The following is a 24,910-nucleotide window of genomic DNA, read 5'->3' as shown; positions in this document are numbered from 1 at the left end:
GTCAGTGAGACAGGGGGAGCGGTGTGGTCAGTGAGAGACCCAGGGAGGAGCAGTGTGGTCAGTGGGTGACAGGGGGAGCAGTGTGGTCAGTGGGTGAGGGGGGGAGCAGTGTGATCAGTGAGTGACCATGGGAGCAGTGTGGTCAGTGAGTGACCGGGTGGAGCATTGTACTCAGTGAGTGATCGGGGGGAGCTGTGTGGTCCGTGATTGACCGGGGGGAACAGTGTGGTCAGTGAGTGATGGGGGAACTGCGTGGTCAGTGAGTGACTGAGGGGAGCAGTGTGGTCAGTGGGAGACTGGGGGGAGCAGTGCGGTCAGTGGGTGAAGGGGGGAGCAGTGTGGTCAGTGATTGAGGGGGAGCAGTGTGGTCAGTGAGTGAGTGGCGGGAGCAGTGTGGCCAGTGAGTGACTGGGGGAGCAGTGTGGTCAGTGAGTGACCAGGTGGAGCAGTGTGGTCAATGAGTGACTGGGGGGAGCAGCGTGGTCAGTGAGTGATGGGGGGAGTAGTGTGGTAAATGAGTGATAGAAGGAGCAGTGTGGTCAGTTGGCGAGGTGGGGAGCAGTGCAGTCAGTGGGTGAAGGAGGGAGCAGTGTGGTCAGTGATTGAGGGGAGAGCAGTGTGGTCAGTGAGTGCCTGGGGAAGCAGTGTGGTCAGTAGGTGAGGGGGGATCAGTGTGGTCAGTGAGTGACTAGGGGGAGCAGTGTGGTCAGTGAGTGAGGGGCCGAACACTGTAGTCAGTGAGTGAATGGGGGGAGCAGTGTGGTCAGTGGGTGAGGGTGGAGCAGTGTGGTACATGAGTGACCAGCGGATGGCATTGTAGTCAGTGTGTGACTAGGGAGCAGTGTGGTACGTGAGTTACCATGGGGAGCAGTGTGGTCCGTGATTTACCGCAGGGAGCAGTGAGGTCAATGAGTGACCAGAGGGAGCATTGTAGTCAGTGAGTGATCGGGGGGAGCTGTCTGGTCCGTGAGTGACCGGGGGGAGCAGTGTGGTCAGTGAGGGATGGGGGAGAAGTGTGGTCAGTGAGTGACAGGGGAAGCAGTGTGGTCAGTGAGTGACAGAGGGGAGCAGTGTGGTCAGTGAGTGATGGGGGGAGCAGTGTGGTCAGTGAGGGATTGGGGAGAAGTGTGGTCAGTGAGTGACAGGGGGAGCATTGTACTCAGTGAGTGACTGAGGGGAGCAGTGTGGTCAGTGAGTGATGGGGGAACTGCGTGGTCAGTGAGTGACTCGGGGGAGCAGTGTGGTCAGTGTGTGACTGGGGGGAACAGTGTGGTCAGTGAGTGACGGGGGTAGTAGTGTGATCAGTGAGTGACTCAGAGAGGAGCAGTGTGGTCAGTGAGTGATGGGGGAGCATTGTGGTCAGTGAGTGACCGAGGGAGGAGCAGTGTGGTCAGTGAGTGATGGTGGAGCAGTGTGGTCAGTGAGACGGGGGGAGCAGTGTGGTCAGTGAGTGACCCAGGGAGCAGCAGTGTGGTCTGTGAGTGACGGGGGAAGCAGTGTGGTCAGTGAGTGACCGGAGGGGAACATTGTAGTCAGTGAGTGATCACGAGGAGCTGTGTGGTCCGTGAGTGACCGGGGAACGGTTTGGTCAGTGAGTGATCAGGGAGAGTAGTGTGGTCAGTGAGTAACTGGGGGGAGCAGTGTGGTCAGTGAGTGACCTGGGGGGAGCAGCATGATCAGTGGGTGACCGGGGAGGAGCAGTGTGGTCAGTGAGTGACTGGGAGGAGCAGTGTGGTCAGTGAGTGACTGGGGGGAGCAGTGTGGTCAGTGAGTGATGGGGGGAGTAGTGTGGTCAGTGAGTGACTTTGGGGAGCAGTGTGGTCATGGGTGAGGGGGAGAGCAGTGTGGTCAGTGATGGGGGGGAGCAGTGTGGTCAGTGAGTGCCCGGGGAAACAGTGTGGTCAGTGAGTGACTGGGGGGGCAGTGTGGTCAGTGGGTGAGGGGGGAAGCAGTGTGGTCAGTGAGTGACTAGGGGGAGCAGTGTGGTCTGTGAGTGACCGGGAGAAGCAGTGTGGTCAGTGAGTGACCGGGCAGAGTAGTGTGGTCAGTGAGTGACTGGGGGCAGCAGTGTGGTCAGTGAGTGACCAGTTGGAGCAGTGTGGTCCGTGAGTGACCTGGGGGGAGCAGCATGATCAGTGGGTGACCGTGGAGGAGCAGTGAGGTCAGTGAGTGTCTGGGAGGAGCAGTGTGGTCAGTGAGTGACTGGAGGGGAACATTGTAGTCAGTGAGTGACCGGTAGGAGCAGTGTGGTCAGTGAGTGACCGGGGGGAGCATTGTACTCAGTGAGTGATCGGGGAGAGCTGTGTGGTCCGTGAGTAACCGGGGAGAACAGTGTGGTCAGTGAAGGATGGAGAGGAGCAGTGTGGTCAGTGAGTGATGGGGGAACTGCGTGGTCAGTTAGTGACTGGGGGGAGCAGTGTGGTCAGTGAGTGACTGGGGGGAGCAGTGTGGTCAGTGAGTGACTGGGGGGAGCAGTGTGGTCAGTGAATGATGGGGGGAGCAGTGTGGTCATGGGTGAGGGGGGAGCCGTGTGGTCACTGAGTGAGAGGTGGAGCAATGTGGTCAGTGGGTGAGGGGGGGAGCAGTGTGATCAGTGAGTGACCGGAGGGGACATTGTAGTCAGTGAGTGACCGGTGGGAGCAGTGTGGTCAGTGAGTGATGGAGAGGAGCAGTGTGGTCAGTGAATGATGGGGGAACTGCGTGGTCAGTGAGTGACTGGGGGGAGCAGTGTGGTTAGTGAGTGACTGGAGGGAGCAGTGTGGTCAGTGGGTGATGGGGGGAGCAATGTGGTCATGGGTGAGGGGGGAGCAGTGTGGTCAGTGAGTGAGGGGGGGAGCAGTGTGGTCAGTGAGTGACTGGAGGGAGCAGTGTGTTCAATGAGTGATTGGAGGAGCAGTGTGGTCAGTTGGTGAGGGGGGGAGCAGTGCGGTCAGTGGGTGAAGGAGGGAGCAGTGTGGTCAGTGATTGGGTGGGGTGCAGTGTGGTCAGTGAGTGACTGGGGGGAGCAGTGTGGTCAGTGGGTGAGGGGGAGAGCAGTATGGTCAGTGATTGGGGGGGAGGAGTGTGGTCCATGAGTGACTGGGGGAGCAATGTGGTCAGTGGGTGAGGGGGGAGCAGTGTGGTCAGTGAGTGATGGTGGGGGAGCAGTGTGGTCAGTGATTGATGGTGGGGGAGCAGTGTGGTCAGTGAGTGATGGGGGAATTGCGTGGTCAGTGAGTAACTAGGGGGAGCAGTGTGGTCAGTGTGTGACTGGGGGGAACAGTGTGGTTAGTGAGTGACGGGGGGAGCAGTGTGGTCAGTGGGTGAGGGGGGAGCAGTGTGATCAGTGAGTGACCGGAGGGGAACATTGTAGTCACTGAGTGACCGGTGTGAGCAGTGTGGTCAGTGAGTGACCAGGGGCAGCATTGTAGTCAGTGAGTGATCCAGGGAGGAGCAGTGTGGTCAGTGAGTGATGGGGGAGCAGTGTGGTCAGGGAGATTGGGGGAGCAATGTGGTCAGTGAGTGACCAGTTGGAGCAGTGTGGTCAGTGAGTGACCTGGGGGGAGCAGCATGATCAGTGGGTGACCCTGGAGGAGCAGTGAGGTCAGTGAGTGTCTGGGAGGAGCAGTGTGGTCAGTGAGTGACTGGAGGGGAACATTGTAGTCAGTGAGTGACCGGTAGGAGCAGTGTGGTCAGTGAGTGACCGGGGGGAGCATTGTACTCAGTGAGTGATCGGGGAGAGCTGTGTGGTCCGTGAGTAACCGGGGAGAACAGTGTGGTCAGTGAGGGATGGAGAGGAGCAGTGTGGTCAGTGAGTGATGGGGGAACTGCGTGGTCAGTTAGTGACTGGGGGGAGCAGTGTGGTCAGTGAGTGACTGGGGGGAGCAGTGTGGTCATTGAGTGACTGGGGGCAGCAGTGTGGTCAGTGAATGATGGGGGGAGCAGTGTGGTCATGGGTGAGGGGTGAGCAGTGTGGTCACTGAGTGAGAGGTGGAGCAATATGGTCAGTGGGTGAGGGGGGGAGCAGTGTGATCAGTGAGTGACCGGAGGGGAACATTGTAGTCAGTGAGTGACCGGTGGGAGCAGTGTGGTCTGTGAGTGATGGAGAGGAGCAGTGTGGTCAGTGAATGATGGGGAACTGCGTGGTCAGTGAGTGACTGGGGGGAGCAGTGTGGTTAGTGAGTGACTGGAGGGAGCGGTGTGGTCAGTGGGTGATGGGGGAGCAGTGTGGTCATGGGTGAGGGTGTAGCAGTGTGGTCAGTGAGTGAGGAGGGAGCAGTGTGGTCAGTGAGTGATGGGGTGAGCAGTGTGGTCAGTGAGTAAGGGGGGAGCAGTGCGGTCAGTGCGTGAGGGGGGAGCAGTGTGGTCAGTGAGTGATGGGGGGAGCAGTGTGGTCATGGTTGAGGGGCGGAGCAGTGTGGTCAGTGAGTGATGGGGGGATCAGTGTGGTTAGTGGGTGAGGGGTGGAGCAGTGTGCTCAGTGAGTGAGGGGGGAGCAGTGCGGTCAGTGCGTGAGGGGGGAGCACTGTGGTCAGTGAGTGAGGGGGGGAGCAGTGTGGTCATGGGTGAGGGGCGGAGCAGTGTGGTCAGTGAGTGATGGGGGGATCAGTGTGGTTAGTGGGTGAGGGGTGGAGCAGTGTGCTCAGTGAGTGAGGGGGGAGCAGTGCGGTCAGTGCGTGAGGGGGGAGCACTGTGGTCAGTGAGTGAGGGGGGAGCAGTGCGGTCAGTGCGTGAGGGGGGAGCACTGTGGTCAGTGAGTGAGGGGGGGAGCAGTGTGGTCAGTGAGCGACCTGGGGGGAGCAGCATGATCAGTGGGTGACCGGGGAGGAGCAGTGTGTACAGTGAGTTACTGGGAGGAGCAGTGTGGTCAGTGAGTGACCAGGGGTGAACAGTGTGGTCAGTGAGTGACTGGGGGGAATGATTTGGTCAGTGAGTGACCAGGGAGAGTAGTGTGGCCAGTGAGTAACCAGGGGGATCAGTGTGGTCAGTGAGTGACTGGGAGAGCAATGTGGTCAGTGAGTGACCGGTGGGAGCAGTGTGGTCAGTGAGTGACTGGGGGGAGCAGTGTGGTCAGTAAGTGAGGGGGGGAGCAGCGTGGTCAGTGGGTGAGGGGGGGAGCAGTGTGGTCAGTGAGAGACTGGAGGGAGCAGTGTGGTCAGTGGGAGAGGGAGGGAGCAGTGTCGTCAGTGAGTGAGGGGAGGGGAGCAATGCGTTTCGTGAGTGACCGGGGGGAGCATTGTAGTCAGTGAGTGACTAGGGGAGCAGTGTGTTCCGTGATTTACCGTGGGGAGCAGTGTGGTCAGTGAGTGACTGGAGGGGAATATTGTAGTCAGTGAGTGACCGGTAGGAGCAGTGTGGTCAGTGAGTGACCGGAGGGGAACATTGTAGTCAGTGAGTGACCGGTGGGAGCAGTGTGGTCAGTGAGTGATGGAGAGGAGCAGTGTGGTCAGTGAATGATGGGGAACTGCGTGGTCAGTGAGTGACTGGGGGGAGCAGTGTGGTTAGTGAGTGACTGGAGGGAGCAGTGTGGTCAGTGGGTGATGGGGGGAGCAATGTGGTCATGGGTGAGGGGGGAGCAGTGTGGTCAGTGAGTGAGGGGGGGATCAGTGTGGTCAGTGAGTGACTGGAGGGAGCAGTGTGTTCAATGAGTGATTGGAGGAGCAGTGTGGTCAGTTGGTGACGGGGGGAGCAGTGCGGTCAGTGGGTGAAGGAGGGAGCAGTGTGGTCAGTGATTGGGTGGGGTGCAGTGTGGTCAGTGAGTGACTGGGGGGAGCAGTGTGGTCAGTGAATGATGGGGGGAGCAGTGTGGTCATGGGTGAGGGGGGAGCCGTGTGGTCACTGAGTGAGAGGTGGAGCAATGTGGTCAGTGGGTGAGGGGGGAGCAGTGTGATCAGTGAGTGACCGGAGGGGATCATTGTAGTCAGTGAATGACCGGTGGGAGCAGTGTGGTCAGTGAGTGATGGAGAGGAGCAGTGTGGTCAGTGAATGATGGGGGAACTGCGTGGTCAGTGAGTGACTGGGGGGAGCAGTGTGGTTAGTGAGTGAATGGAGGGAGCAGTGTGGTCAGTGGGTGATGTGGGGAGCAGTGTGGTCATGGGTGAGGGGGGAGCAGTGTGGTCAGTGAGTGAGGGGGGGAGCAGTGTGGTCAGTGAGTGACTGGAGGGAGCAGTGTGTTCAATGAGTGATTGGAGGAGCAGTGTGGTCAGTTGGTGAGGGGGGGAGCAGTGCGGTCAGTGGGTAAAGGAGGGAGCAGTGTGGTCAGTGATTGGGTGGGGTGCAGTGTGGTCAGTGAGTGACTGGGGGGGAGCAGTGTGGTCAGTGGGTGAGGGGGAGAGCAGTATGGTCAGTGATTGGGGGGGAGGAGTGTGGTCAGTGTGTGACTGGGGGAGCAATGTGGTCAGTGGGTGAGGGGGGAGCAGTGTGGTCAGTGAGTGACTCGGGGGAGCAGTGTGGTCAGTGATTGATGGTGGGGGAGCAGTGTGGTCAGTGAGTGATGGGGGGAACTGCGTGGTCAGTGAGTAACTAGGGGGAGCAGTGTGGTCAGTGTGTGACTGGGGGGAACAGTGTGGTTAGTGAGTGACGGGGGGAGCAGTGTGGTCAGTGGGTGAGGGGGGAGCAGTGTGATCAGTGAGTGACCGGAGGGGAACATTGTAGTCACTGAGTGACCGGTGTGAGCAGTGTGGTCAGTGAGTGACCAGGGGGAGCATTGTAGTCAGTGAGTGATCCAGGGTGGAGCAGTGTGGTCAGTGAGTGATGGGGGAGCAGTGTGGTCTGTGAGTGACGGGGGGAGCAGTGTGGTCAGTGAGTGATTGGGGGAGTAGTGTGGTCAATGAGTGACTTTGGGGAGCAGTGTGGTCATGTGTGAGGGGGAGAGCAGTGTGGTCAGTGAGTGGGGGGGAGCAGTGTGGTCAGTGAGTGGGGGGGAGCAGTGTGGTTAGTGAGTGCCCGGGGAAACAGTGTGGTCAGTGAGTGACTGGGGGGAGCAGTGTGGTCAGTGGGTGAGGGGGGAGCAGTGTGGTCAGTGAGTGACTGGGGGGAACAGTGTGGTCAGTGAGTGATGGGGGGAACTGCATGGTCAGTGAGTGACTGGGGGGAGCAGTGTGGTCATTGTGTGACTGGGGGGAACAGTGTGGTCAGTGAGTGACGGGGGTAGTAGTGTGGTCAGTGAGTGACCGGTGGAGCAGTGTCGTTAGTGAGTGACAGGGGGAGCGGTGTGGTCAGTGAGTGACCCAGGGAGGAGCAGTGTGGTCAGTGAGTGACCAGGGGGTAGCAGAGTGGTTAGTGAGTGATGGGGGAGCAGTGTGGTCAGTGAGACAGGGGGAGCGGTGTGGTCAGTGAGAGACCCAGGGAGGAGCAGTTTGGCAGTGGGTGACAGGGGGAGCAGTGTGGTCAGTGGGTGAGGGGGGGAGCAGTGTGATCAGTGAGTGACCATGGGAGCAGTGTGGTCAGTGAGTGACCGGGTGGAGCATTGTACTCAGTGAGTGATCGGGGGGAGTTGTGTGGTCCGTGATTGACCGGGGGGAACAGTGTGGTCAGTGAGTGATGGTGGAACTGCGTGGTCAGTGAGTGACTGAGGGGAGCAGTGTGGTCAGTGGGAGACTGGGGGGAGCAGTGCGGTCAGTGGGTGAAGGGGGGAGCAGTGTGGTCAGTGATTGAGGGGGAGCAGTGTGGTCAGTGAGTGAGTGGTGGGAGCAGTGTGGCCAGTGAGTGACTGGGGGAGCAGTGTGGTCAGTGAGTGACCAGGTGGAGCAGTGTGGTCAATGAGTGACTGGGGGGAGCAGCGTGGTCAGTGAGTGATGGGGGGAGTAGTGTGGTAAATGAGTGATAGAAGGAGCAGTGTGGTCAGTTGGCGAGGGGGGGAGCAGTGCAGTCAGTGGGTGAAGGAGGGAGCAGTGTGGTCAGTGATTGAGGGGAGAGCAGTGTGGTCAGTGAGTGCCTGGGGAAGCAGTGTGGTCAGTAGGTGAGGGGGGATCAGTGTGGTCAGTGAGTGACTAGGGGGAGCAGTGTAGTCAGTGAGTGAGGGGCCGAACACTGTAGTCAGTGAGTGAATGGGGGGGGCAGTGTGGTCAGTGGGTGAGGGTGGAGCAGTGTGGTACATGAGTGACCAGCGGATGGCATTGTAGTCAGTGTGTGACTAGGGAGCAGTGTGGTACGTGAGTTACCATGGGGAGCAGTGTGGCCCGTGATTTACCGCAGGGAGCAGTGAGGTCAATGAGTGACCAGAGGGAGCATTGTAGTCAGTGAGTGATCGGGGGGAGCTGTCTGGTCCGTGAGTGACCGGGGGGAGCAGTGTGGTCAGTGAGGGATGGGGGAGAAGTGTGGTCAGTGAGTGACAGGGGAAGCAGTGTGGTCAGTGAGTGACTGAGGGGAGCAGTGTGGTCAGTGAGTGATGGGGGGAGCAGTGTGGTCAGTGAGGGATGGGGGAGAAGTGTGGTCAGTGAGTGACAGGGGGAGCATTGTACTCAGTGAGTGACTGAGGGGAGCAGTGTGGTCAGTGAGTGATGGGGGGAACAGTGTGGTCAGTGAAGGGGAGCAGTGTGGTCAGTGAGTGATGGGGGGAGCAGTGTGGTCAGTGGGTGAGGGGGTGAGCAGTGTGGTCAGTGAGTGACTGGCAGGAGCATTGTAGTCAGTGAGTGACTGAGGGGAGCAGTGTGGTCAGTGAGTGATGGGGGGAACAGTGTGGTCAGTGAAGGGGAGCAGTGTGGTCAGTGAGTGATGGGGGGAACAGTGTGGTCAGTGAGTGACTGAGGGGAGCAGTGTGGTCAGTGAGTGATGGGGGGAACAGTTTGGTCAGTGAAGGGGAGCTGTGTGGTCAGTGAGTGATGGGGGTCACAGTGTGGTCAGTGAGTGACTGGGGGAGCAGTGTGGTCAGTGAGTGATGGGGGGAGCAGTGTCATCAGTGAGTGATGGGGGAGCAGTGTGGTCAGTGGGTGAGGGGGGGAGCAGTGTGGTCAGTGAGTGACTGGCGGGAGCAGTGTGGTCAGTGAGTGACCGGTGGGAGCATTGTAGTCAGTGAGTGATCGTGGGGAGCTGTGAGGTCCGTGAGTGACCGGGGGGAGCAGTGTGGTCAGTGAGTGACCAGGGGTGAACAGTGTGGTCAGTGAGTGACCCGGGAATGATTTGGTCAGTGAGTGACCAGGTGGAGCAGTGTGGTTAGTGAGTGACCTGGAGGGAGCAGTGTGGTCAGTGACTGACTGGGAGGAGCAGTTTGGTCAGTGAGTGACCTGGAGGGAGCAGTGTGGTCAGTGACTGACTGGGAGGAGCAGTTTGGTCAGTGAGTAACTGGGGGAACAGTGTGGTCAGTGGGTGAGGAGGTAGCAGTGTGGTCAGTGAATGAGGGGTGGGGAGCAGTGTGGTCAATGATTGAAGGGGGTGCAGTGTGGTACGTGAGTGACCAGAGGGAGCATTGTAGTCAGTGTGTGACTAGGGAGCAGTGTGGACCGTGAGTTACAATGGGGAGCAGTGTGGTCCGTAATTTACCGCAGGGAGCATTGAGGTCAGTGAGTGACCAGAGGGGAACATTGTAGTCAGTGAGTAACCGGTGGGAGATGTGTGGTCACAGAGTGACCGGGGGGAGCATTGTACTCAGTGAGCAATCGGGGTGATCTGTGTGATCCATGAGTGACCAGGGGGAACAGTGTGGTCAGTGAGGGATGGGGGAGCAGTGTGGTCAGTGAGTGACAGCAGGAGCAGAGTGGTCAGTGAGTGACTGAGGGGAGCAGTGTGGTCAATGAGTGATGGGGGGGAAAGTGTGGTCAATGAGTGACTGGGGAGAGCAGTGTGGTCAGTGAGTGATGGGGGGAGCAGTGTGGTCAGTGGGTGAGGGGGGGAGCAGTGTGATCAGTGAGTGACTGGGGAGAGCAGTGTGGTCAGTGAGTGACTGGGGGGAGCAGTGTGGTCAGTGAATGATGGGGGGAAATGCGTAGTCAGTGAGTGACTGGGAGGAGCAGTGTGGTCAGTGAGAGACTGGGGGGAGCAGTGTGATCAGTGAGTGGGGGGGAGCAGTGTGGTCAGTGAGTGACTGGGGGGATCAGTGTGGTCATGCATGAGGGGAGAGCAGTGTGGTCAGTGAGTGATGGGGGAGCAGTGTGGTCATGGGTGAGGGTGTAGCAGTGTGGTCAGTGAGTGAGGAGGGAGCAGTGTGGTCAGTGAGTGATGGGGGGATCAGTGTGGTTAGTGGGTGAGGGGTGGAGCAGTGTGCTCAGTGAGTGAGGGGGGAGCAGTGCGGTCAGTGCGTGAGGGGGGAGCACTGTGGTCAGTGAGTGAGGGGGGGAGCAGTGTGGTCAGTGAGCGACCTGGGGGGAGCAGCATGATCAGTGGGTGACCGGGGAGGAGCAGTGTGTACAGTGAGTTACTGGGAGGAGCAGTGTGGTCAGTGAGTGACCAGGGGTGAACAGTGTGGTCAGTGAGTGACTGGGGGGAATGATTTGGTCAGTGAGTGACCAGGGAGAGTAGTGTGGCCAGTGAGTAACCAGGGGGATCAGTGTGGTCAGTGAGTGACTGGGAGAGCAATGTGGTCAGTGAGTGACCGGTGGGAGCAGTGTGGTCAGTGAGTGACTGGGGGGAGCAGTGTGGTCAGTAAGTGAGGGGGGGAGCAGCGTGGTCAGTGGGTGAGGGGGGGAGCAGTGTGGTCAGTGAGAGACTGGAGGGAGCAGTGTGGTCAGTGGGAGAGGGAGGGAGCAGTGTCGTCAGTGAGTGAGGGGAGGGGAGCAATGCGTTTCGTGAGTGACCGGGGGGAGCATTGTAGTCAGTGAGTGACTAGGGGAGCAGTGTGTTCCGTGATTTACCGCGGGGAGCAGCGTGGTCAGTGAGTGACTGGAGGGGAATATTGTAGTCAGTGAGTGACCGGTAGGAGCAGTGTGGTCAGTGAGTGACCGGAGGGGAACATTGTAGTCAGTGAGTGACCGGTGGGAGCAGTGTGGTCAGTGGGTGATGGGGGGAGCAATGTGGTCATGGGTGAGGGGGGAGCAGTGTGGTCAGTGGGTGAAGGGTGGAGAAGTGTGGTCAGTGAGTAAAGGGGGAGCAGTGCGGCCAGTGAGTAACCAGGGGGATCAGTGTGGTCAGTGAGTGACTGGGAGAGCAATGTGGTCAGTGAGTGACCGGTGGGAGCAGTGTGGTCAGTGAGTGACTGGGGGGAGCAGTGTGGTCAGTAAGTGAGGGGGGGAGCAGCGTGGTCAGTGGGTGAGGGGGGGGAGCAGTGTGGTCAGTGAGAGACTTGAGGGAGCAGTGTGGTCAGTGGGAGAGGGAGGGAGCAGTGTCGTCAGTGAGTGAGGGGAGGGGAGCAATGCGTTTCGTGAGTGACCGGGGGGAGCATTGTAGTCAGTGAGTGACTAGGGGAGCAGTGTGTTCCGTGATTTACCGCGGGGAGCAGTGTGGTCAGTGAGTGACCGGAGGGGAACATTGCAGTCAGTGAGTGACCGGGGGGACCAGTGTGGTCAGTGAATGACCGGGGGGGAGCATTGTAGTCAGTGAGTGATCGTGGGGAGCTATGTGATCCGTGAGTGACCGGGTGAGCAGTGTGGTCAGTGAGTGACCAGGGGTGAGCAGTGTGGTCAGTGAGTGATGGGGGGAACTGCGTGGTCAGTGAGTGACTGGGGAGAGCAGTGTGGTCAGTGAGTGATGGGAGGAACTGCGTAGTCAGTGAGTGACTAGGGGGAGCAGTGTGGTCAGTGAGTGACTGGGGAGAGCAGTGTGGTCAGTGAGTGACCAGGGGTGAGCAGTGTGGTCAGTGAGTGATGGGGGGAACTGCGTAGTCAGTGAGTGACTAGGGGGAGCAGTGTGGTCAGTGAGTGACTGGGGGAGCATTGTGGTCAGTGAGTGGGGGGGGAGCAGTGTGGTCAGTGAATGACCGGGCGGGGGGGGGAGCATTGTAGTCAGTGAGTGATCGTGGGGACCTATGTGATCCATGAGTGACTGGGGGGAGCAGTGTGGTCAGTGAGTGACTGAGGGGAGCCGTGTGGTCAGTGAGTGAGGGGGGGAGCAGTGTGGTCAGTGAGTGATGGGGGGATCAGTGTGGTCAGTGGGTGAAGGGTGGAGAAGTGTGGTCAGTGAGTAAAGGGGGAGCAGTGCGGTCAGTGCATGAGGGGGGGAGCACTATGGTTAGTGAGTGAATGGGGTAGCAGTGTGGTCAGTGAGCGACCTGGGGGGAGCAGCATGATCAGTGGGTGACCGGGGAGGAGCAGTGTGTACAGTGAGTTACTGGGGGGAGCAGTGTGGTCAGTGAATGACTGGGGGAGCAGTGTGGTCAGTGAGTGATGGGGGAGCAGTGTGGTCAGTGGGTGAGGGGGGGAGCAGTGTGGTCAGTGAGTGACTGGGGGGAGCAGTGTGGTCAATGAGTGACTGGGGGAGCAGTGTGTTCAGGGAGACGGGGGGGAGCAGTGTGGTCAGTGAGTGACCCAGGGAGGAGCAGTGTGGTCAGTGAGTGACCAGGAGGAGCAGTGTGGTCTGTGAGTGACGGGGGGAGCAGTGTGGTCAGTGAGTGATGGAGAGGAGCAGTGTGGTCAGTGAGTGACCCGGAGGAGCAGTGTGGTCAGTGAGTGACTGGGGGGAGCAGTGTGGTCAGTGAGTGATGGGGGGAGCAGTGTGGTCAGTGAGTGGGGGGGAGCAGTGTGGTTAGTGAGTGCCTGGGGAAACAGTGTGGTCAGTGAGTGACTGGGGGGAGCAGTGTGGTCAGTGGGTGAGGGGGGAGCAGTGTGGTCAGTGAGTGACTGGGGGGAAACAGTGTGGTCAGTGAGTGATGGGGGGAACTGCATGGTCAGTGAGTGACTGGGGGGAGCAGTGTGGTCAGTGTGTGACTGGGGGGAACAGTGTGGTCAGTGAGTGACGGGGGTAGTAGTGTGGTCAGTGAGTGACCGGTGGAGCAGTGTCGTTAGTGAGTGACAGGGGGAGCAGTGTGGTCGGTGAGTGACCCAGGGAGGAGCAGTGTGGTCAGTGAGTGACCAGGGGATAGCAGAGTGGTTAGTGAGTGATGGGGGAGCAGTGTGGTCAGTGAGTGACCAGGGGGTAGCAGAGTGGTTAGTGAGTGATGGGGGAGCAGTGTGGTCAGTGGGTGAAGGGTGGAGAAGTGTGGTCAGTGAGTGAAGGGGGAGCAGTGTGGTCAGTGCATGAGGGGGGGAGCACTATGGTTAGTGAGTGAGTGGGGGAGCAGCATGATCAGTGGGTGACTGGGGAGGAGCAGTGTGTACAGTGAGTTACTGGGGGGAGCAGTGTGGTCAGTGAATGACTGGGGGGAGCAGTGTGGTCAGTGAGTGATGGGGGAGCAGTGTGGTCAGTGGGTGAGGGGGGGACCAGTGTGGTCAGTGAGTGACTGGGGGGAGCACTGTGGTCAATGAGTGACTGGGGGAGCAGTGTGGTCAGGAAGACGGGGGGAGCAGTGTGGTCAGTGAGTGACCCAGGGAGGAGCAGTGTGGTCAGTGAGTGACCAGGAGGAGCAGTGTGGTCTGTGAGTGACGGGGGGAGCAGTGTGGTCAGTGAGTGATGGAGAGGAGCAGTGTGGTCAGTGAGTGACCCGGAGGAGCAGTGTGGTCAGTGAGTGACCAGGAGGAGCAGTGTGGTCTGTGAGTGACTGGGGGGAGCAGTGTGGTCAGTGAGTGATGGGGGGAGTAGTGTGGTCAATGAGTGACTTTGGGGAGCAGTGTGGTCATGGGTGAGGAGGAGAGCAGTGTGGTCAGTGAGTGACTGGGGGGAGCACTGTGGTCAATGAGTGACTGGGGGAGCAGTGTGGTCAGGGAGACGGGGGGAGCAGTGTGGTCAGTGAGTGACCCAGGGAGGAGCAGTGTGGTCAGTGAGTGACCAGGAGGAGCAGTGTGGTCTGTGAGTGACTGGGGGGAGCAGTGTGGTCAGTGAGTGATGGGGGGAGTAGTGTGGTCAATGAGTGACTTTGGGGAGCAGTGTGGTCATGGGTGAGGGGGAGAGCAGTGTGGTCAGTGAGTGGGGGGGAGCAGTGTGGTCAGTGAGTGGGGGGGAGCAGTGTGGTTAGTGAGTCCACGGGGAAACAGTGTGGTCAGTGAGTGACTGGGGGGAGCAGTGTGGTCAGTGGGTGAGGGGGGAGCAGTGTGGTCAGTGAGTGCCCGGGGAAACAGTGTGGTCAGTGAGTGACTGGGGGGAGCAGTGTGGTCAGTGGGTGAGGGGGGAGCAGTGTGGTCAGTGAGTGACTGGGGGAACAGTGTGGTCAGTGAGTGATGGGGGGAACTGCATGGTCAGTGAGTGACCAGGGGTGAGCAGTGTGGTCAGGGAGTAATGGGGTGAACTGCGTGGTCAGTGAGTGACTGGGGGAAGCAGTGTGGTCAGTGAGTGACTGGGGGGGAGCAGTGTGGCCAGTGAGTGAGGGGGGGAGCAGTGTGGTCAGTGAGTGACCGGGGTGAACAGTGTGGTCAGTGAGTGATGTGGGAGCAGTGTGGTCAGTGGGTGACCGGGGTGCAGCAGTGTTTTCAGTGAATGAGGGGTGAGCAGTACGGTCAGTGCGTGAGGGGGGGACAGTGTGGTCAGTGAGTGAGGGGAGGGGAGCAGTGTGGTCAGTGAGTGAAGGGTGGGAGCAGTGTGGTCAGTGAGTGACTGGGGGAGCAGTGCGGTCAGTGAGTGACTGGGGGGAGCAGTGTGGTCACTGAGTGAGGGAAGGGGAGCAGTGTGGTCAGTGAGTGAAGGGGGGCGCAGTGTGGTCAGTGAGTGACCGGGGGGAGCATTGTAGTCTGTGAGTGACTCGGGAGCAGTGTGGTCCGCAGGTTACCGTGGGGAGCAGTGTGGTCAGTGTGTGGGTGGATGGGGAGCAGTGCGGTCAGTGGGTGACCGGGGGAGCAGTGTGGTCAGTGATTGAGGGGGGGAGCAGTGTGGTTACTGAGTGACTGGGGGGAACAGTGCGGTCAGTGAGTGAGGGGGTGTTCAGTCTGGTCAGTGGGTGAGGGGTGGAGCAGTGTGGTCAGTGAGTGAGGGGGGGGAGCAGTGCGGTCAGTGCGTGAGTTGGGGGCACTGTGGTCAGTGAGTGAGGGGGGGGAGCAGTATGGTCAGTGAGCGACCTGGGGGGAGCAGCATGATCAGTGGGTGACCGTGGAGGAGCAGTGTGGACAGTGAGTTACTGAGTGGAGCAGTGTGGTCAGTGGGTGAAGGGGGGAGCAGTGTGATTAGTGAGTGACTGGGGAGAGCAGTGTGGTCAGTGAGTGACTGGGGGGAGCAGTGTGGTCAGTGAGTGATGGGGGGAAATGCGTAGTCAGTGAGTGACTGGGAGGAGCAGTGTGGTCAGTGAGAGACTGGGGGGAGCAGTGTGATCAGTGAGTGGGGGGGGGAGCAGTGTGGTCAGTGAGTGACTGGGGGGATCAGTGTGGTCATGCGTGAGGGGGGAGCAGTGTGGTCAGTGAGTGATGGGGGAGCAGTGTGGTCATGGGTGAGGGTGTAGCAGTGTGGTCAGTGAGTGAGGAGGGAGCAGTGTGGTCAGTGAGTGATGGGGGGAGCAGTGTGGTCAGTGAGTAAGGGGGGAGCAGTGCGGTCAGTGCGTGAGGGGGGAGCAGTGTGGTCAGTGAGTGATGGGGGGAGCAGTGTGGTCATGGGTGAGGGGCGGAGCAGTGTGGTCAGTGAGTGATGGGGGTATCAGTGTGGTTAGTGGGTGAGGGGTGGAGCAGTGTGCTCAGTGAGTGAGGGGGGAGCAGTGCGGTCAGTGCATGAGGGGGGAGCACTGTGGTCAGTGAGTGAGGGGGGGAGCAGTGTGGTCAGTGAGCAACCTGGGGGGAGCAGCATGATCAGTGGGTGACCGGGGAGGAGCAGTGTGTACAGTGAATTACTGGGAGGAGCAGTGTGGTCAGTGAGTGACCAGGGGTGAACAGTGTGGTCAGTGAGTGACTGGGGGGAATGATTTGGTCAGTGAGTGACCAGGGAGAGTAGTGTGGCCAGTGAGTAACCAGGGGGATCAGTGTGGTCAGTGAGTGACTGGGAGAGCAATGTGGTCAGTGAGTGACCGGTGGGAGCAGTGTGGTCAGTGAGTGACTGGGGGGAGCAGTGTGGTCAGTAAGTGAAGGGGGGAGCAGCGTTGTCAGTGGGTGAGGGGGGGAGCAGTGTGGTCAGTGAGAGACTGGGGGGAGCAGTGTGGTCAGTAAGTGAGGGGGGGAGCAGCGTGGTCAGTGGGTGAGGGGGGGAGCAGTGTGGTCAGTGAGAGACTGGAGGGAGCAGTGTGGTCAGTGGGAGAGGGAGGGAGCAGTGTCGTCAGTGAGTGAGGGGAGGGGAGCAATGCGTTTCGTGAGTGACCGGGGGGAGCATTGTAGTCAGTGAGTGACTAGGGGAGCAGTGTGTTCCGTGATTTACCGCGGGGAGCAGTGTGGTCAGTGAGTGACCGGAGGGGAACATTGCAGTCAGTGAGTGACCGGGGGGACCAGTGTGGTCAGTAAATGACCGGGGGGGAGCATTGTAGTCAGTGAGTGATCGTGGGGAGCTATGTGATCCGTGAGTGACCGGGTGAGCAGTGTGGTCAGTGAGTGACCAGGGGTGAGCAGTGTGGTCAGTGAGTGACTGGGGAGAGCAGTGTGGTCAGTGAGTGATGGGGGGAACTGCGTAGTCAGTGAGTGACTAGGGGGAGCAGTGTGGTCAGTGAGTGACTGGGGAGAGCAGTGTGGTCAGTAAGTGACCAGGGGTGAGCAGTGTGGTCAGTGAGTGATGGGGGGAACTGCGTAGTCAGTGAGTGACTGGGGGAGCATTGTGGTCAGTGAGTTGGGGGGGAGCAGTGTGGTCAGTGAATGACCGGGGGGCGGGGGAGCATTGTAGTCAGTGAGTGATCGTGGGGACCTATGTGATCCATGAGTGACTGGGGGGAGCAGTGTGGTCAGTGAGTGACTGAGGGGAGCGGTGTGGTCAGTGAGTGAGGGGGGGAGCAGTGTGGTCAGTGGGTGAAGGGTGGAGAAGTGTGGTCAGTGAGTGAAGGGGGAGCAGTGCGGTCAGTGCATGAGGGGGGGGAGCACTATGGTTAGTGAGTGAGTGGGGTAGCAGTATGGTCAGTGAGCGACCTGGGGGGAGCAGCATGATCAGTGGGTGACCAGGGAGGAGCAGTGTGTACAGTGAGTTACTGGGGGGAGCAGTGTGGTCAGTGAGTGACTGGGGGGAGCAGTGTGGTCAGTGAGTGATGGGGGAGCAGTGTGGTCAGTGGGTGAGGGGGGTACCAGTGTGGTCAGTGAGTGACTGGGGGGAGCACTGTGGTCAGTGAGTGACTGGGGGAGCAGTGTTGTCAGTGAGTGGCCCGGAAACAGTGTGGTCAGTGAGTGACCTGGGGGGAGCAGCATGATCAGTGGGTGACCGGGGAGGAGCAGCGTGGTCAGTGAGTGACTGGGAGGAGCAGTGTGGTCAGTGAGTGACTGGGAGGAGCAGTGTGGTCAGTGAGTGATGGGGGGGTAGTGTGGTCAGTGAGTGACTTTGGGGAGCAGTGTGGTCATGGGTGAGGGGGAGAGCAGTGTGGTCAGTGATGGGGGGGAGCAGTGTTATCAGTGAGTGCCCGGGGAAGCAGTGTTGTCAGTGAGTGACTGGGGGAGCAGTGTGGTCAGTGGGTAAGGGGGGAGCAGTGTGGTCAGTGAGTGACTAGGGGGAGCAGTGTGGTCAGTGAGTGATGGGGTGGAGCAGTGTGGTCAGTGAGTGATGGGGAGAACTGCGTGGTCAGTGAGTGACTGGGGAGAGCAGTGTGGTCAGTGTGTGACTGGAGGGAACAGTGTGGTCAGTGAGTGACCGGGGGGTAGCAGCGTGGTCAGTGAGACAGGGGGAACAGTGTGGTCAGTGAGTGACTGGGAGGAGCAGTGTGGTCAGTGAGTGACTGGGGGGAGCAGTGTGGTCAGTGAGTGATGGAGGGAGTAGTGTGGTCAGTGAGTGACTTTGGGGAGCAGTGTGGTCATGGGTGAGGGGGAGAGCAGTCTGGTCAGTGAGTGGGGGAGAGCAGTCTGGTCAGTGAGTGATGGGCGGAACTGCGTGGTCAGTGAGTGACTGGGGAGAGCAGTGTGGTCAGTGTGTGACTGGGGGGAGCAGTGTGGTCAGTGAGTGACGGGGGTAGTAGTGTGGTCAGTGAGTGACCGGTGGAGCAGTGTCGTTAGTGAGTGACAGGGAGAGCAGTGTGGTCAGTGAGTGACCCAGGCAGGAGCAGTGTGGTCTGTGAGTGATGGGGGGAGCAGTGTGGTCAGTGAGTGATGGGGGAAACTGCGTAGTCAGTGTGACGAGGGGGAGCAGTGTGGTCAATGACTGATGGGAGGATCAGTGTGGTCAGTGAGTGAAGGGGAGCAGTGCAGTAACTGCATGAGGGGGGAGCACTATGGTTAGTGAGTGAGGGGGGGGAGCAGTGTGGTCAGTGAGCAACCTGGGGGGAGCAGCATGATCAGTGGGTGACCGGGGAGGAGCAGTGTGTACAGTGGGTGACCGGGGAGGAGCAGTGTGTACAGTGAGTTACTGGGGGGAGCAGTGTGGTCAGTGAGTGACTGGGGGGAGCAGTGTGGTCAGTGAGTGATGGGCGGAACTGCGTGGTCAGTGAGTGACTGGGGAGAGCAGTGTGGTCAGTGTGTGACTGGGGGGAACAGTGTGGTCAGTGAGTGACCGGTGGAGCAGTGTCGTTAGTGAGTGACAGGGAGAGCAGTGTGGTCAGTGAGTGACCCAGGGAGGAGCAGTGTCGTCAGTGAGTGAGGGGGGTGGAGCAGTGTGATCAGTGAGTGACCGGAGGGGAACATTGTAGTCAGTGAGAGACCAGGGGGAGCGTTGTACTCAGTGAGTGATCGGGGGGGAGCTGTGTGGTCCGTGAGTGACCGGGGAGAACAGTGTGGTCAGTGAGTGACTGGGGCGAGCAGAGTGGTCAGTGAATGATGGGGGGAGCAGTGTGGTCAGTGGGTGAGGGAGGAGCAGTGTGGTCCGTGAGTTACCAGCGGGGAACATTGTAGTCAGTGAGTGACCGGTGGGAGCAGTGTGATCAGTGAGTGACTGGGGAGAGCAGTGTGGTCAATGAGTGATGGGGGAGCAGTGTGGTCAGTGGGGGAGGGGGGGAGCAGTGTGGTCAGTGAGTGATGGGGGAAACTGCGTAGTCAGTGAGTGACGAGGGGGAGCAGTGTGGTCATTGAGTGATGGGGGAAACTGCGTAGTCAGTGAGTGACGGGGGCAGCAGTGTGGTCTGTGAGTGGGGGGGAGCAGTGTGGTCAGTGAGTGATGGGAGGATCAGTGTGGTCAGTGAGTGAAGGGGAACAGTGCAGTCACTGCATGAGGGGGGGAGCACTATGGTTAGTGAGTGAGGGGGGGAGCAGTGTGGTCAGTGAGCAACCTGGGGGGAGCAGCATGATCAGTGGGTGACCGGGGAGGAGCAGTGTGTACAGTGGGTGACCGGGGAGGAGCAGTGTGTACAGTGAGTTACTGGGGGGAGCAGTGTGGTCAGTGAGTGACAGGGGGGAGCAGTGTGGTCAGTGATGAATGGGGGGAGCAGTGTGGTCAGCGGGTGAGTGGGGGAGCAGTGTGGTCAGTGAGTGACTGGGGGGAGCAGTGTGGTCAGTGAGTGAGGGGAGGGGAACAGTGTGGTCAGTGAGTGAAGGGGTGGACAGTGTGGTCAGTGAGTGAGGGGAGGGGAGCAGTGTGGTCAGTGAGTGAAGGGGGGAGCAGTGTGGTCAGTGAGTGACTCGGGAGCAGTGTGGTCCGCAGGTTACCGTGGGGAGCAGTGTGGTCAGTGAGTGGGTGGGGAGCAGTGCGGTCAGTGGGTGAAGGAGGGAGCAGTGTGATCAGTGATTGAGGGGGGAAGCTGTGTGGTCAGTGAGTGACTCGGGGGAACAGTGTAGTCAGTGAGTGGTGGGGGGTTCAGTCTGGTCAGTGGGTGAGGGTTGGAGCAGTGTGGTCAGTGAGTGAGGGATGGGAGCAGTGCAGTCAGTGCGTGAGAGGGGGACCACTGTGGTCAGTGAGTGAGGGTGGGAGCATTGTGGTCAGTGAGCGACCTGGGGGGAGCAGCATGATCAGTGGGTGACCGGGGAGGAACAGTGTGGACAGTGAGTTACTGGGTGGAGCAGTGTGGTCAGTGAGTGATGGGGGGAGCAGTGTGGTCAGTGAGTGACTGGGGGAGCAGTGTGGTCAGTGGGTGAGGGGGGGAGCAGTATGGTCAGTGAGTGACCGGAGGGGAACATTGTAGTCAGTGAGGGATCGTGAGGAGCTGTGTGGTCTGTGAGTGACCGGGGGGAGCAGTGTGGTCAGTGAGTGACCAGGGGGGAGCAGCATGATCAGTGGGTGACCGGGGAGTAGCAGTGTGGTCAGTGAGTGACTGGGGAATGATTTGGTCAGTGAGTGATCAGGGAGAGTCGTGTGGTCAGTGAGTGACCTGGGGGGAGCAGCATGATCAGTGGGTGACCGGGGAGTAGCAGTGTGGTGAGTGAATGACTGGGGGGAGCAGTGCAGTCAGTGAGTGATGGGGGGAGTAGTGTGGTCAGTGAGTGACTTTGGGGAGCAGTGTGGTCATGGGTTAGGGGGAGAGCAGTCTGGTCAGTGAGTGGGGGGAAGCACTGTGGTCAGTGAGTGCCCGGGGAAGCAGTGTGGTCAGTGAGTGACTGGGGGAGCAGTGTGGTCAGTGGGTGAGGGGGAGCAGTCTGGTCAGTGAGTGACTAGGTCGAGCAGTGTGGTCAGTGAGTGATGGGGAGAGCAGTGTGGTCAGTGGGTGAGGGGGGGAGCAGTGTGGTCAGTGAGTGAAGGGGGGAGCTGAGTGGTCCATGAGTGACCGGGGGGAGCAGTGTGGTCAGTGAGTGACCGGGGGTACAGTGTGGTCAGTGAGTGATGGGGGGAGCAGTGTGGTCAGTGAGGGATGGGGGGAACTGCGTAGTCAGTGAGTGACTGGGAGGAGCAGTGTGGTCAGTGTGTGACTGTGGGGAACAGTGTGGTCAGTGAGTGATGGGGAGAGCAGTGTGGTCAGTGAGTGATGGGGGGAGCTGAGTGGTCCATGAGTGACAGGAAGGAGCGGCAGTGGTCAGTTAGTGACCAGGGGTGAGCAGTGTGGTCAGTGAGTGACCGGGGAACAAAGTGGTCCGTGAGTGACCGGGGGGAGTAGTGTGGTCAATGAGTGACTGGGGGAGCAGTGTGGTCAGTGAGTGACTGGGTGGAGCAGTGTGGTCAGTGAGTGACCAGGAAGAGCACTGTGGTCAGTGAGTGACTGGGGGAGCAGTGTGGTCAGTGATTGACCTGGGGGGAGCAGCATGATCAGTGGGTGACCGGGGAGTAGCAATGTGGTCAGTGAGTGACCGGGGGGAATAGTGTGGTCAGTGTGTGACTGGGGGGAACAGTGTGGTCAGTGAGTGATGGGGGGTGCAGTGTGGTCAGTGAGTGATGGGGGGAGCTGACTGGTCCATGAGTGACAGGAAGGAGCGGCAGTGGTCAGTTAGTGACCGGATGGAGCAGTGTGGTCAGTGAGTGACCGGGGAACGATGTGGTCAGTGAGTGACCGGGGGAGTAGTGTGGTCAGTGAGTGACTGGGTGGAGCAGTGTGGTCAGTGAGTGACCAGGAAGAGCACTGTGGTCAGTGAGTGACTGGGGGAGCAGTGTGGTCAGTGATTGACCTGGGGGGAGCAGCATGATCAGTGGGTGACCGGCGTGGAGCAGTGTGGTCAGTGAGTGACCGGGGGGAATAGTGTGGTCAGTGAGTGACTGGGGGAGCAGTGTGGTCAGTGAGTGACTGGGTGGAGCAGTGTGGTCAGTGAGTGACCAGGAAGAGCACTGTAGTCAGTGAGTGACTGGGGGAGCAGTGTGGTCAGTGAGTGACCTGAGGGGAGCAGCATTATCACTGGGTGACAGGGGTGGAGCAGTGTGGTCAGTGAGTGACTGGGGGGGGAATGTGGTCAATGAGTGACGGGGGGAGCATAGTGGTCAGTGGAGGGTGGAGAGCAGTGTGGTCAGTGAGTGGGGGGGGTAGCAGTGTGGACACTGAGTGACTGGGGGGAGCAGTGTGGTCAGTGAGTGATGGGAGGGGAGCAGTGTGGTCAGTGAGTGGAGGAGGGAGCAGTGTGGTACGTGAGTGACCGGGTGAAGCAGTCTAGTCAGTGAGTAACCAGGAGTGAGCAATGTGGTCAGTGAGTAACTGGGGGGAGCAGTGTCATCAGTGAGTGACCGGGTGGAGCATTGTGGTCAGCGAGTGATGGGGGAGCAGTGTGGTCAGTGGGTGACCAGGGGGGAGCAGTGTGGTCAGTGAGTGTGGGATGGGAGCAGTGTGGTCAGTGAGTGACCAGGGGTGAGCAGTGTGGTCAGTGAGTGACCGGGAGGAGCAGTGTGGTCCGTGAGTGATAGGGTAGCAGTGTGGTCAGTGAGTGACCGGGGGAAGCAGTGTGGCCAGTGAGTGACCACGGGGGTGCAGTGTGGTCAGTGAGTGACTGGGGGGAGCAGTGTGGTCAGTGAGTTACTGGGGAGCAGTGTGGTCAGTGAGTAACCAGGGGTGAGCAGTGTGGTCAGTGAGTGACCGGGAGGAGCACTGTGGTCAGTGAGTGACTGGGGGAGCAGTGTGGTCAGTGGGTGAGGGGGGAGCAGTGTGGTCAGTGAGTGAGGGGAGGGGAACCGTGTGGTCAGTGAGTGAAGTGAGGGAGCAGTGTGGTACGTGAGTGACCAGGGGGAGGCATTGTAGTCTGTGAGTGACTAGGGAGCAGTGTGATCCGCGAGTTACCGTGGGGAGCAGTGTGGTCAGTGAGTGACCGGAGGGGAACATTGTAATCAGAGGGTGAACGGTGGGAGCAGTGTGGTCAGTAAGTGACTGGGGTGAGCATTGTAGTCAGTGAGTGATCGGGCGGGAGCAGTCTGGTCAGTGAGTGACTAGGTGGAGCAGTGTGGTCAGTGAGTGATGGGGGGAGCAGTGTGGTCAGTGGGTGAGGGGGGGAGCAGTGTGGTCAGTGAGTGAAGGGGGGAGCTGAGTGGTCCATGAGTGACCGGGGGGAGCAGTGTGGTCAGTGAGTGACCGGGGGGTACAGTGTGGTCAGTGAGTGATGGTGGGAGCAGTGTGGTCAGTGAGTGATGGGGGGAACTGCGTAGTCAGTGAGTGACTGGGAGGAGCAGTGTGGTCAGTGTGTGACTGGGGGGAACAGTGTGGTCAGTGAGTGATGGGGGAGCAGTGTGGTCAGTGAGTGATGGGGGGAACTGTGTAGTCAGTGAGTGACTGGGAGGAGCAGTGTGGTCAGTGAGTGACTGGGGGGAGCAGTGTGGTCAGTGAGTGAAGGGGGGAGCTGAGTGGTCCATGAGTGACAGGAAGGAGCGGCAGTGGTCAGTTAGTGACCAGGGGTGAGCAGTGTGGTCAGTGAGTGACCGGATGGAGCAGTGTGGTCAGTGAGTGACCGGGGAACGATGTGGTCAGTGAGTGACCGGGGGGAGTAGTGTGGTTAGTGAGCGACTGGGTGGAGCAGTGTGGTCAGTGAGTGACTGGGTGGAGCAGTGTGGTCAGTGAGTGACCAGGAAGAACACTGTGGTCAGTGAGTGACTGGGGGAGCAGTGTGGTCAGTGATTGACCTGGGGGAAGCAGCATGATCAGTGGGTGACCGGGGTGGTGCAGTGTGGTCAGTGAGTGACCGGGGGGAATAGTGTGGTCAGTGAGTGACTGGGGGAGCAGTGTGGTCAGTGAGTGACTGGGTGGAGCAGTGTGGTCAGTGAGTGACCAGGAAGAGCACTGTGGTCAGTGAGTGACTGGGGGAGCAGTGTGGTCAGTGAGTGACCTGGGGGGAGCAGCATGATCAGTGGGTGACTGGGGTGGAGCAGTGTGGTCAGTGAGTGACTGGGGGGAGCAGTGTGGTCAGTGAGTGACTGGGGGGGCAGTATGGTCAATGAATGATGGGGGGAGCAGTGTGGTCTGTGAGTGACCGGGGGGAGCAGAGTGGTCAGTGGGTGAGGGGGGACGCAGTGTGGTCAGTGCGTGGGGGGGTAGCAGTGTGGACAGTGAGTGACTGGGGGGAGCAGTGTGGTCAGTGAGTGATGGGAGAGGAGCAGTGTGGTCAGTGGGTGGAGGAGGGAGCAGTGTGGTACGTGGGTGACCAGGTGAAGCAGTCTGGTCAGTGAGTAACCAGGAGTGAGCAGTGTGGTCAGTGAGTAACTGGGGGGAGCAGTGTCGTCAGTGAGTGACCGGGTGGAGCATTGTGGTCAGCGAGTGATGGGGTAGCAGTGTGGTCAGTGAGTGACTGGGGTGAGCAGTGTGGTCAGTGGGTGACCGGGGGGAGCAGTGTGGTCAGTGAGTGTGGGGGGGGAGCAGTGTGGTCAGTGAGTGACTGGAGGGAGCAGTGTGGTCCGTGAGTGATAGGGTAGCAGTGTGGTCAGTGAGTGACTCGGGGGAGCAGTGTGGTCCGTGAGTGACCACGGGGGTGCAGTGTGGTCAGTGAGTGACTGGGGGGAGCAGTGTGGTCCGTGAGTGATAGGGTAGCAGTGTGGTCAGTGAGTGACTGGGGTGAGCAGTGTGGCCAGTGAGTGACCACGGGGGTGCAGTGTGGTCAGTGAATGACCGGGGGGAGCAGTGTGGTCAGTGAGTTACTGGGGAGCAGTGTGGTCAGTGAGTAACCAGGAGTGAGCAGTGTGGTCAGTGAGTGATGGGGTAGCAGTGTGGTCAGTGAGTGACTGGGGTGAGCAGTGTGGTCAGTGGGTGACCAGGGGGGAGCAGTGTGGTCAGTGAGTGTGGGGGGGGGGAGCAGTGTGGTCAGTGAGTGACTGGGGGGAGCAGTGTGGTCCGTGAGTGATAGGGTAGCATGTGGTCAGTGAGTGACCGGGGGAAGCAGTGTGGCCAGTGAGTGACCACGGGGGTGCAGTGTGGTCAGTGAGTGACCGGGGGGAGCAGTGTGGTCAGTGAGTTACTGGGGAGCAGTGTGGTCAGTGAGTAACGAGGGGTGAGCAGTGTGGTCAGTGAGTGACCGGGAGGAGCACTGTGGTCAGTGAGTGACTGGGGGAGCAGTGTGGTCAGTGTGTGAGGGGGGAGCAGTGTGGTCAGTGAGTGAGGGGAGGGGAACCGTGTGGTCAG

Source organism: Chiloscyllium plagiosum, unplaced genomic scaffold (genome assembly GCF_037043375.1).
Source record: "Chiloscyllium plagiosum isolate Xiang-an unplaced genomic scaffold, Cpla_swu_hap1 HiC_scaffold_6, whole genome shotgun sequence".
Taxonomy (NCBI): Eukaryota; Metazoa; Chordata; class Chondrichthyes; order Orectolobiformes; family Hemiscylliidae; genus Chiloscyllium; species Chiloscyllium plagiosum.
The sequence above is the reverse complement of the archived record's forward strand: the minus strand, read 5'-3'. Positions refer to the sequence as shown.